The following is a 12,702-nucleotide window of genomic DNA, read 5'->3' as shown; positions in this document are numbered from 1 at the left end:
CAACATTTTCATACTATCAATTGAAAACATATATTTTTTTAAAAGCTGGGAAATAATTTAAGACTACCTGAAGATAGTAGCTTTGAATATACAGGTACACAATCCTTTATCCAGACATCTAAAATCTGGAAAGTTCCAAAACCAGCATTTTTTTCCTGGTGCTGGTACAGCAGAGGGAGAGAGTGAGACAGCAGCGTGACTAGGTTTGGTGGGGAGGAGGGAGAGACAGCAGTCCAATTAGGTTGGGTAGGAGGGAGAGACGGCAGCACGACTTGGGTGGGTGGGGGGGAAGAGAGATGGCAGCGCGACTCGGGTGTGTGAGGGGGAAGAGAGACAGCAGCGTGAATCGGGTGGGGAGGGAGGAGAGAGAGAGAGACGGCAACATGACTCAGGTGGGCAGGGAGAGGAAAGAGAGAGATGACAGCGTGACTCAGGTGGGCGGGGGGAGGAAAGAGAGACGGCAGCATGACTCAGGTGGGCGGGGTGTGGAGAGAGAGAGAAGGCAAGGCAGCCTGACTCAGGTGGGTGGGGGGAGAAGCAAGAGATGGCAGCACGACTCGGGTGGGCGGGGGAAGAGAGACGGCAGAGTGACTTCATTGGGCGGGGGGTAGAGAGATGCCAGTGCAACTGGAAGGTGGTGGATATGGCAGCACAATTCATGTGGACTTAAATCTGGGCCAGCTGGCTTTGTTTTGAAATCTGGAAAAATCTGAAATTCGGAACACACTGTCCCCCAAGGATTCCGGATTGTGTACCTGTATAATCACAAACACTATGATAATTAAAAAGTTTATTACAAAAATGTATATTAAATTACAAGACAAAGGAAAAGGTGAGGCAATAAATGGACCTAAATGCCATTGGGAAAATGACTTAAACATACAAATAAATAATGAAACTTGGAAGGAATTATGTGCAGGCACCATGACAAATACAATAAATGCTTGATATCAAATGATACAATATAATTGGCTTCACAGACTAGATGTTACACCTCAAAAATTAAAAAAATGGAACCCAACATTATCTGATAAATGCTTTCACTGTAAACAAGAAATTGCTACAATAAGACATTCAATTTGGACATGTGCAAAAGAGGAAATCTTTTGGGAGGATTTAAATTAAATACTGGATCAAATTACATAAAAAAAAATACCAAAAGACCCCAAATTTTTTTCTCTTAAGCAATAGAAAAGTCAAAGAATTAAAATTAAATTTAAACAGATTCCAAAAATGATTTATCAAGATTGCACTAGTAGCAGCTAAAAAATGCATAATGATATTTGGGAAACACCCCTGAAAATAAAGCGGTGGCTCACAGAAATGAACAAATGTATTCCATTAGAGAAAATTACTTATAATTTAAGAGAAAATTATGCTCAATATAAACAAATTTGGGACCCACACATAAAATTTATTGATAACCACATCCTTGGGCCTCCAGCTCTTTACTCTTAACAAAAAAAATATGTTTAAAAAAATGAATCACACAATATATAAATGACACACTCCCTCTTCTTGTTTTTTTTAAATTTTCTCTTTTCTTTCAACGCTATTTTCTCTTCTCTCTGTAGTTATTGGGGAGAGGGGGGTCATAGGGAGGGGGATAGGAGAATAAATGGAGAAAGTCACTATGTATATGGGGTGATATATATGTATAAAGTTGTTAGAGATTGGTTATATAATGTGATGCATTAAATTAATAAAATTAAAAAGATATGAAGCAGTTTCTATAACTATTAATCACTATTTCACATATATAAGTTTTAACAAGACGCATCCAAAAAAATGAAAATGTTACTAGATCATGTGTATTCTTTCTCCAAAGGTCAATCACATAGGTTTCTACTTTTTTTGCCAATATTCATTATTTACTTTACTTATATTACTATAAATTTTTAAAATATGGTTGAGAAAAACATTTCATTACTCAAGTTCATTTCATGTTTATTCTTTTATATTTATTCTTTATTTTTTCTGTTATGTAGCATATTGTAATTATATAATTGTTTTCAGTATATTTTGTGCACCTGTGGGGCTGCAGCAAGTTCAGTGCATCAGTACATTGTATTTATGTATATGTCAATAAACTCTCATGTATGTCAATAAAGATGAACTACTAAACCCTGTTACCAAACATTTAAAATTGTGGCTATCCTTGGTAGTTAAGGATGATGGCCTTCATTCCATTGATCCACAGAGTGAAGATGACTGTGCCTATATTTGTTTAACATTGTTATGAGCCCAAAAGACTCCAAAACCCAACAGCAATAGACATTCACCAAGACAAGTAGTTAATTAAACAAAAGTTATTTTTAATTATCTTTAAACATGAAAACAGAATCAAACTTTAAGTTATCTCTATACTTAACTAACCCAATTTAAGCCCCTCCTAATTCTAATGTGTGTGTAAATTTAAGAAAAGTTCTTTGGTTCACAGTTCAATCTCACTTCTCCTTCTTCCAAGTTCTCTGGATGAAGGCATTTCTTATACAGTGCATAGAATTTAACATGTAGAAAGTTCACCAGGTTTTGGTGCTCGAAAGGTAAATGTTTACCATTCAGGAAGGTTCTTGTAGGGTTTGCAGAGTGAGATTTGTTGTTCCAGGATTAATGGAGGCACCTCAATGTCTCACTGATGAAACTTGCACTATCAGGGTTTTCCAGATGGTAACCTCTTTCTTTCAGGCTATCACAGAGTACCTTTTGTTCTTCTTATTCCAAGAGAAACATCAGACAGATAGCACTTCCAGCCATCCACTGCTCTGGAGCTTTTCATCAGTTTCAACCAGTTTTCTGAATTGCACTGTTCAGCTGCTTTTCAATGTCACACACAATAGCTGGGAGAGCTTGTTAACTTCTCTCTCTCTCTCTCTCTCTCCAACTTCAATGGCCAGGAAGCCCATGTGACTCTCTCACTTGCAAAACCCCACCTTCTTCAGCAAACAACAGGAGTTCATCTCCTTGGTCAAGATGTTGTGTTAGATAAACAAAACCCAGGAGTGACCTTTCTGTGAGCATTTTGCAGAAAGGTACTTGTAGCCAGTTTGTCTCCTCCCAAACAATGTTTTTTTTTTCATTTCATGATGTCATTTCATTTAGCATCTACTTGTGAAATGTGCATCACATTCTTCAGAGATCCTGCAATATTATTGAATATGAATTCTTCAGTCTTTCAAATAAGATCTGCTTTAAAATGTGTGTATGTATGTAACCCACTAATCTTACCAAATTCTCCCAAATATTTATCCATTATAACATGTACTTGATGTTGCACTCCAAGAAGCACATGATACTTCACAAATCAACCAGCTAGTTCCAATGGCATGGAAACCACGACGATTGGAGGTGATGGATTTGTTGCAGCCTTCGTCTGCCTTCATAGCCATTGAGTTTGAAGTAACTTCATCTGCCTGTTCCACCGTTGAGGACTTGCTTGGATTTTTCTTTGTCAGAGACCTCCACATCGACCTTACCACCATGGGTGGCCATACCAGGAGCATAGCTCCAGATGGCATCACTCTCGGGATCACAGGACCACACAAGCTTCTCCATCACGACAAGGTGACAATCCACAGAGAAGAAACATTCAAAATAAATAATAGGAAAGAATATCAGATGTTCAGAGAAAGACACAAATTATCACAAGTGTGGTAATATGACCACCAGTCTACTGAAGGGGGTGATCTCTGTACCTGCAGGTAGACAATCTATGGGGCTGACTCCACCTGGCCAGCTATCAATCAGCCAACCTGAATATAAACCTGAGCCGGCCCCTCCTGAGCCAGTCACATGGCGACCACCAATGTATGAACTGGTGTTCAGACTTTTACTGGAATAAAGCCTGCTCTACAGTCTTTTCTGAATTTGTGCTTGCTTGCTGCTACCTCAGTGCACCACAACAAGAAACAAGTTAGCTGCATGTTATATATATCTTAAATATATCTTAGCCGAATTTATGTATAATTTGATAAGCATGGGAACAGAGTGATGAATGATTCTGACAAAGCAGTTCGACAATGAACAAAGCTTCTATTCCACAACAATTCCTTAATTCTATCCCTTCATTTTCCTGATTTGTTTTTCTTCCAACCAATACTGAGTTACCTCGATACAAATTCTCCTTAGTACTATTAATATTCAATTAAACATTATTGTAGTTTCTGTGTATTTGAGTAAAATGTTTAATTTGAGTTGTACATGGGTTGTTTTCCTAAAATCATCTACCCATCTTGGCCTAATGTTATTTCACAGATTTGGTCTCCTGATATTCATCCTCAGAGAGAGGGTCTGTTATTCATAACTCTGAATTACACTCAGGGGAGAGGAAAGTTAACAAAGCAATTCATTCTATGCCAGGTCTGGCTGTATTTAGGAATTCTGGTGTGCACCACATGTTTGAAGCAGTGGGCTGGGTGAAGTGGAAAAGGAACAAAGCATCTGATAGGATCAAATAACGTAGCCACTTCTTTCCTCCTTCCACTCCTCCACACATTCTCTATAAATAGACAACTTCGTTTTCTCTCTTTCCCTGTTTTAATGGAGGGTCCTCAGACCTGAAGGATTCAGTGTTTCTCTTTCTACAGATGCTGACTGCCCAGATGGGCTTTACCTGCATTTTCTGGCTTTATTTCAGATTTACACCTTCTGCAGTTTTTTTTGATACATATTTTAATTCAAACTTATGGTAAAATCAAAAGTTCTAGCTCCAGCAAGATTTGGCTCAGTATGCATTGTTTTGATTTCTATTGGTGGAAGTTTGGTTTGATTGTGACTTTATTGTCTACAGAATTATTACTGTGGAATTAATTGATGTTACAAAAATTCCATTGCAATTAAATGAAAGATATTGATAATGCAATAATGTTAAATGCTGTAGATTAACGTGTTAATGGTAGTAATAAATTAAAAAGCACGATAAATATAATTCAAGAGAAGACTCTGAAAAGATTGCAGCGAACTGAAATTTAACATTAGATTGCACCACTAAATACATCCTGTAGCCAACATTACTTAATACAAAATATAGAATTCAGATAGAAATTTCAATTCTATTAAATGATATTCATTAAAGAGCACAATTTTTCTCTGCTTTAAATTACCCGTTCTTGAGAATAATTATGACATATTAACACATGTTAACACATGCATACAGAGGTGAATATGGATGATATAGAAAATAATGATCTATTTTCAGCATTAAGATGTGGTTCATATGGTGGAATAAATAATGGGAAAAGATCTAGCAATTTTTAAAAGTGATCTGAATCACTTAGTTTTGATTTAACTTTGTAATGTGCTATCTAGGCAAGTTATCGTTTGTAAGGCTTAATCTATTTTATTAATTTGTCAACAGCAACACATTTTGCTTGTTTTAAGGGAGACTTTTCTCATGATTCCAATGAGGTTATTTTTATCAAGTCGGTCATAACAATAATGCAGAAAAGTGAATTGCTTTAGTTAAATAATCAAGCCTAGGCCAAGCAATCTTATGATTGCTTAAGGAAAGTAGGAAAAAAGTAAATTAATGTTATATGTTTTTGACAACCACTGAAATTTATCTTTGCATTTTCAATGATAAATATGGGTCAGCCAAAGGCTGAATCAGCTTGCTGGTAAGGGTATTGCCAGATCTACCCCTTTCACTCCTGGGCACTGCAAAACAATTTCAAGTTTTACTGTTCAAAAGAGATAAAGAATTTACCTTACCAATTACATTATATTCATTGTGGTTCTCATTGTCACTACCTAAAGATGCAAGATGTTTCACATTGTTTATGCAGAGACTCGGTGGATAAAATTTACACAACTTGAATCTGAATCCCATGATTGGCTTTAACTGTTATTCAACAACAAAACTATTTCTTCGCCATTATACCTATAACTTCACAAGCTGAAACATATTATTGCAAATAGGATTTACACGATTGTTTGTTTATGATATGGATATTGCTAACAGTTAGAACTGACAGTTATTGATAAGGAAACATTTATTTTTACCATACTGAGTACAAGTCCTGTGTAGCAATAGCGTTGTAGAAATATTCACTGTAAATCAATCCACTACTATAGGACTATGTCTGATGGATTGTTTGTTGTAAGTAGAATAATCAAAAACTAGTCATTATACACAAAAAACAATTAATTATTTCTCTTAATTCCTCACTGCTATTTTAAATACATCACAATTACCAACAACCTTTCTTTGGGCAAAAAGATGTCACCAGCGAAACAATGGCATACTTTATAACCCTTTATTTTGAAAAGATCTTACGAATGGAATTACTCTGATTTCTTCATATATTTTTCCTCATTTTAATTCATATATTGTGAAGAGGATTCAATTGTTGGACAAAATTTCTAAATGAGTTCTGAATCAACAAAAGTAATCTATTTCATAGAGTTGTAACCATAGAAATCCTAATAAATAGTGATGAAAAACATATTTTATGTCTATTCCATGGCAATTTCATTTTTCAAAGGGGGAAATCAGAATTCTCAATTGGTGCAAAGACGGAGAATGCCAGAAACCATCATGGCTTAAAAACAGTGTCCAAATATACAGACAGATACTTAAAATGAGTGAAATATCAAAGTCTGCAGATGCTGTGATTGTAGTAAAAACACAGAGAAATGCTGGAGGAACTCAGCCGGTCTTGCAGCATCCATAAGAGGTAAAGATATGTTACCGACTTTTCGGGCCTGAGCTCTTCTACAAAATATAAGCAAAGAACAGGAAGGTGTCATTATATCTTTACCTCCTATGGTCGTTGCAAGACTATGAGTTTCTCCAGCATTTCTGTGTCTTTTTGATATTTAGAAGAAACTGGTTAATCGACATACTAAAAATAGTACACTGAGGAAATTAAACCAATACAGTAGCAGATGCTGTTTCAACATCTGTCAACAGTAGTTCAAGGTTCGTGCAGTTGCTGTCAGTTCATGTTTCTGCTATTTTGCCCTGCAGGGAATAAAGGAGACATGTGCTGCAATAATCATGGCTTCAAAATGTTGCACGTAGCAATAATTATCGGGGACCTTCATGCATTGAAGTCAGATGTCATTTTAAAGTAGACGTGGTGAATGTATCATTTCTATAAATTGAAGAAATGATTGGGTTACATCCAGTACAGATGGATTTATTTTAAAAAGCAAAATAGCTATTGGTACTGGAAATCTAAAATAAAAACATAGAAACTACTGCTGGAAATACTTAGCAGGTCAAACAGTATAGGTGGAAATTTTTGTTATTGTAATACATAATGAGGGTATCTTTTCTCCAAATTGCACTTGGTTTTAGACAAACAAGAATGACTTTTAATTGCAATTCATTCACAAACTTCAAAGACAGGACACAAAGATATACAACATTTATTGCTATTTTTAATGTTTGTTATTGTGTGCTAAATAATTAGACGAGTCAGCAGATGAGGTGAACCAAACAACTTTACTGTACACAATCAAAGTGAGAGGGAGAGAGAGCCCACAGCATGGCATCGGCTCCCTGCTAGTACTCATTTCAACTAACGTGACTTCACTGAGCTCATATATGTGTGGTGCACTTTTGCGAGTACGGTGGCTGCAATGCAATTGCAGCGGGTGCAGACCTACTGATGCCAGCAGCTTTCTACATCCCCTTTCTTAAGCAACCCCACACATACCTTAGTATGAGCCAATTTTAACATTTTAAACATTGCATGGGTAACATTCAAATATCATACATCCAACTACATTCAGTCTTGGTTTTTCGGGTTGGTTTTACAGATGCGCCCAGCACATGTTCTGTAACAGCTCTCTGTGGATGTGGAGGCTTAGGGTGCCTCATCCTGAGGGTATGTTTTGCTCATTGTCTCAGGGATACTGTCCATTGTCTTATTAGTGGTTGCTGGGGGACACCCGCCGATCTCAGGCTCACGATCCAAGTCCAGGAACACAGTCTCATCTGTGTTGGTTTGAGATGGGGTTGGCTCCCTTACCAGGAGGATGTGCCATCTCCCTTCTGATGGCACCAGGTATGACCTCGCTTGGGATGCTCTCGATTCTGCTTCTGACACCATGTTTGTTATTGTGTGCTAAATAATTAGACGAGTCAGCAGATGAGGTGAACCTAACAACTTTACTGTACACAATCAAAGAGAGAGGGAGAGAGAGCCCACAGCATGGCGTCGGCTCCCTGCTAGTAGTCAATTCAACTAACGCGCCCTCCTGGAGCTCGCAAATGTGCAGTGCGCTTTTGCGAGTACAGTGGCTGCAATGCGATGGCAGTGGCTGCCTACATTTAGTATGTAGTTCTGATTCAGATGTACTAAAAGCTTCTTTCAACATGAAAGTTTTCCAGAATCTGAAGGATAAAGTAGACAGCAGATAAATGTCCAATTCTCTCTGGAGGACATCATTGAAAGGTGTAAGGTTATGCAGTTTTCAAAAAAAATACTGATCCAGATGTGAACTCTTCTCATATTTTATGAGACAAATGTGGCTCTTGTTGTTCTAATTCTGCAGTGATTAAGTTCAATTATGTGGAAACATTTACAATGCAACTTAAAGTTATTACAAAAGAATTTTTAAAAAATTATTGAATCCAAATCTTATTCATAGGGTGTGTAAATAATCTATCTGTAATGACAGGGCAAGATGTTTTGGTTCACACTAGTAATTCAGAAAGTCTAAATCTGGATTTAGAGTCCAACAAGGCACTGAAGTGAAACAGAGCAAAAGTCCCCAGAGAAAGGAGTCTCATTACATTACCCTTTATTACATTCATTTAAGCAGTCATATTTTAAGGTAATTACTTCCCTCATATTTCTTTCCCCAGTTGTCTCAAAGGTCTGATAGGCAGGGAGCAGATTCCACCCCAGCTGTTAGATACAAAATGAGCTCATTTACTTCCTTCTTAATTTCTGTGGGAGGATGGTCTCTGCTTAATACACTCAGGCAATAGTATTGGAGGATGCCGCTGGAGGATGAAGGTTGGAATGCGATGACGTAATTTGGGATTGTCCCAAATTCATTTCTGTTCAAATCTTTCATATGAAATTTTACTTCGCACCATTGAGCTATGATGAATCAGTTATGTATGGACGAGGATAAGACTGAGCAGAGTTAGAAGATGTATCTTCCTGAAAAATACCTTCTCTGCCCAGATACATCATCACTTACAAACAAAGATAAACTAAATATAGATGCTCTAATTCTAAAGAAAATAACAGAAGTTGCTGGAAACACTCAGCAGGTTTGGGATCATATGTGGAAAGAGAAATAGAGTACTTCATCCTTTAATGTTAGCAGGTGACTGTGGAGAGGTTAGGAGGAAATGGAATAGGGAACAGTTTTACTGCTCAACTCCGTTCAGGCCAGAAGCAAAGGCAAGTCAGTGCAGACCAACAGGGTACGGTGGTAATCAAGTAGCTGAAGCAATCAGTACAATATTGGAGACAGAGTAGGCCATCTTACCCAATGAGCCCATTTAATGAGATCAAGGCTGATCAGGCCCTGGACTCAGTTACATCCATCTAACTTTTCCTTATATCCTTTAATTCTCCTACTTCATAAAAATCTATCTGTGTTTTAAATATATTGGTTGAGGTTACCTCCACTGGTTTTTTGAGAAGAGAATTCCATGGATTCACAACTTCCTGGGAAAAACAGTTCCTCCTCCTCTCTGTCTTAAACTCATTCCCCTGAATCTTGAGGCTATGTCCCCTAGTTCGAGTCACACTTCCCAGTGGAAACAATGTTCCTGCCTCTATCTTATCTATTCCTTTAATAAAGTTATATATTTCTATCAGATCCCCTCTCATTCTTCTGAATTCCAGAAAGTATAGTCCCAAACAACTCAATTTCTCCTCTACAGCTAACTTCCGCATTTCAGGAATCAACTTGGTGAAACTGCATCACATCTAGAGCAATTTTTTTTTCAGGTGAGGAGACAAGAGCTGAACACACTACTCCAGGTACAGCCTCACCAGTACATGTAGAGTTGCAGTAGAGCATCCATGCTCTTAAATTCAATCCTTCTTGCAATAAAGGCCAAAAATTCATTTGTCTCCTGATAACATTGCACCTGCAAAGCAACCTTCAGCGATTCATACACAAGCAATCCCAAGTTTCTTTGCATGACAGTATGCTCCATACTTTTACCATAACAAGGAGATATATCAATTATGTTAGCAATAAGTCCACACTTGTAAGAAATTTAAGTTACTCTCTTCTTCTCCAAAATCAGGATAAATATGTTTCAGAAACATACCTGGGTGGCTGTAAAAGAATTGTGCAGACTGTGATTCTTATCTATGCTAATCTCATTAGACCACACTAACCCATATTCCTCAATGCTTTCCCTATTTATGTATCTGACCACATGTCTTTTAAACATTGCAATTGTATCTGCTCCTAACACCTTTTCTGTCAGTTTATTTCAGATATAGTACTTATACAGTGCTCTCTGTTGTAAAACGTATCAATCAGATTTCTCTTTAATAACTTCTCTTCATCTGAAACCTGTACCCTCCAGTCCAAGATTCTCTTGCCCTGGAAAATAAACAGTCTGTCTTATCTTTATCTGTCATAGTTTTGTAAACCACTATAAGAATACTCATTCCAGGACAAATAAGCCCAAACAATCCAATCTCTCCTTATAACTACTGCCTTCAATTCTAAGAAACGTCTGTAGTCATTCTACATTTGCCACGTCCTTTACTAATGTGCCAACTCGAACTGTACACAGGTGTGATGTGATCAATGCTTTGTACGATTGTACCTTCCAACTATTATATTCAGTGCCTCACCCTATAAAGGGAAGCATACCAAATACATTCTGCACTACTTTGTCCATCTGCATCACTACTTTTAATGAGGTGTGAACTTGCACCCAAACATCCCACTCCATATCAGTGGACCTTAGGCCCCTGTCACTTTTCCATTGGTCCTACCAGAATTAAACTTCGAGCAATTAATTGAATGGAATCAAAAATCAGTTACAATTCTCTTTGCTAGAAAACAATTAGCCAAGCATCAATATCACATTTGTATTAAATGAATGGTAAATTCTATGTAAGTTTAAAAAGTAAAATAAATAAATTTATTTGATGGAATTTAAAGTAAAAGGTTATCATAATGGAAGTGGTCTTTAAGCTAGTTTACAGGTGCCACAGACAAATTAAGTCCAAGTGAAGTGAGCTGATACTAATGAAGATGATAGCTTCAGGCCATTACAATTGTACCCAGCATTCCAGAGTAATGTATTATTGATTATTCTTATTTCAGCAGATCATTGAAAAGAGTTGCAAATAATAGATCTTTCTTTCATACATTCAATTACAGTGGTGTTTTTTTTCACCACTCCCTGGTTAGTTCGTATTGCCAGTTAGAAGTTGTCAAGTTACACAAAGGAAAGGGAGTTGTATTACTTGCCCTTTAAACACTCAAGATCTGCCTGTGGTAAATTTTCAAGCAGGACTGAGAAATGAGTAAATTAAACTAAACCAGAAATCTGTGGGCTGGAGAGGCATAGGATCCCATTTATAATTTTTCAGCAAAATTTTGCAGATTATATTAACATTTCTTAAATAGCTTAGGATTTTCCTTGGTAGGAGGAGGCGGAAAGACATAGACCTTAGATCAACTTTCCAACAGAGCCAATGGATTTCTTTCCTGCAATGTGAGAAGTTCAAGTGCCATGGATAGCCTTAAAAGGACAATGATCTCAAGTAGGCAAGATCAAGGAATACATTTGCAATGCCATATCCCACCAACTGTATTAAGATGCACAGACATTGCTGCAACTCCATCACTTACCTACCAGCCATGTATAATAGAACTGAGAACTAAAATAAAAGACTGTGTGGATGATTATATTCTAACCCTGTCAGAATTCCATACTTCTACTAACAAATATTTCACCCTAAGAACATAAGCAACAGGAAGAGAATTGGGTCAATTGGCCCCTAAAACTTATTCTATCATTCAACTGTGACCTCAGCACCTGCTCTTCCTCCATTAAAAAATTGCGTTCATTGAAGTTTAAATATCTGTCAGTCCACCTTGAATATATTCAAGGGCTGTCTTCAGAACTCTCTGGAATCGAGAATCTCACAGAGTCATGACTGTTTGAAAGAAGATTTTTTTTTTCCTCAACTTCATTATAAATATGTGACCCCTTTATTCTGAAGCTGTGATCCCTAGTTCCATATAACATCACCATGGAAAACAACCACACCCCCCACCCCCCAGTATCTACCCCATCAATTGCCTTCAGAATCTCAACTCTTTCAATGATAATTTCTTACTCTTCTGAAGGCCAACGAGTGCAAGTCCAAACTGTTCAAGCATTCTTTCTACTTCATTCCTTCATCCATGGAATCAACAGCGAATCTTCCCTATAATGTTTCCAAGTTCATTCTTCTTTAAATGTAGGGACTAAAACATGGCACTCTGAATGGAATACAACTCAAATATTTATACCACTTGCCCAACAATTTTTTTTTTCTGGTGCAATTTTCATGCTAAACAGTTCAGATGAAGCCCATCCAAAAGGCGCAGCATTTTCTATTCTTTCTCATCCCATTACTTCAACTAAGTGTTCACTTCTCTGACCTCTGTATCCCTGTCATACTTGTGTTTCTTGGATTGTAGCAGTTTCTGTGAATCCCCGATCTCAACTAAATGGGGAATTGCATTGGGCCTGTTCATATCCTATAAAGG

Source organism: Narcine bancroftii, chromosome 6 (genome assembly GCF_036971445.1).
Source record: "Narcine bancroftii isolate sNarBan1 chromosome 6, sNarBan1.hap1, whole genome shotgun sequence".
NCBI classification, from domain to species: Eukaryota; Metazoa; Chordata; class Chondrichthyes; order Torpediniformes; family Narcinidae; genus Narcine; species Narcine bancroftii.
Note: the sequence above shows the minus strand (reverse complement) of the source record.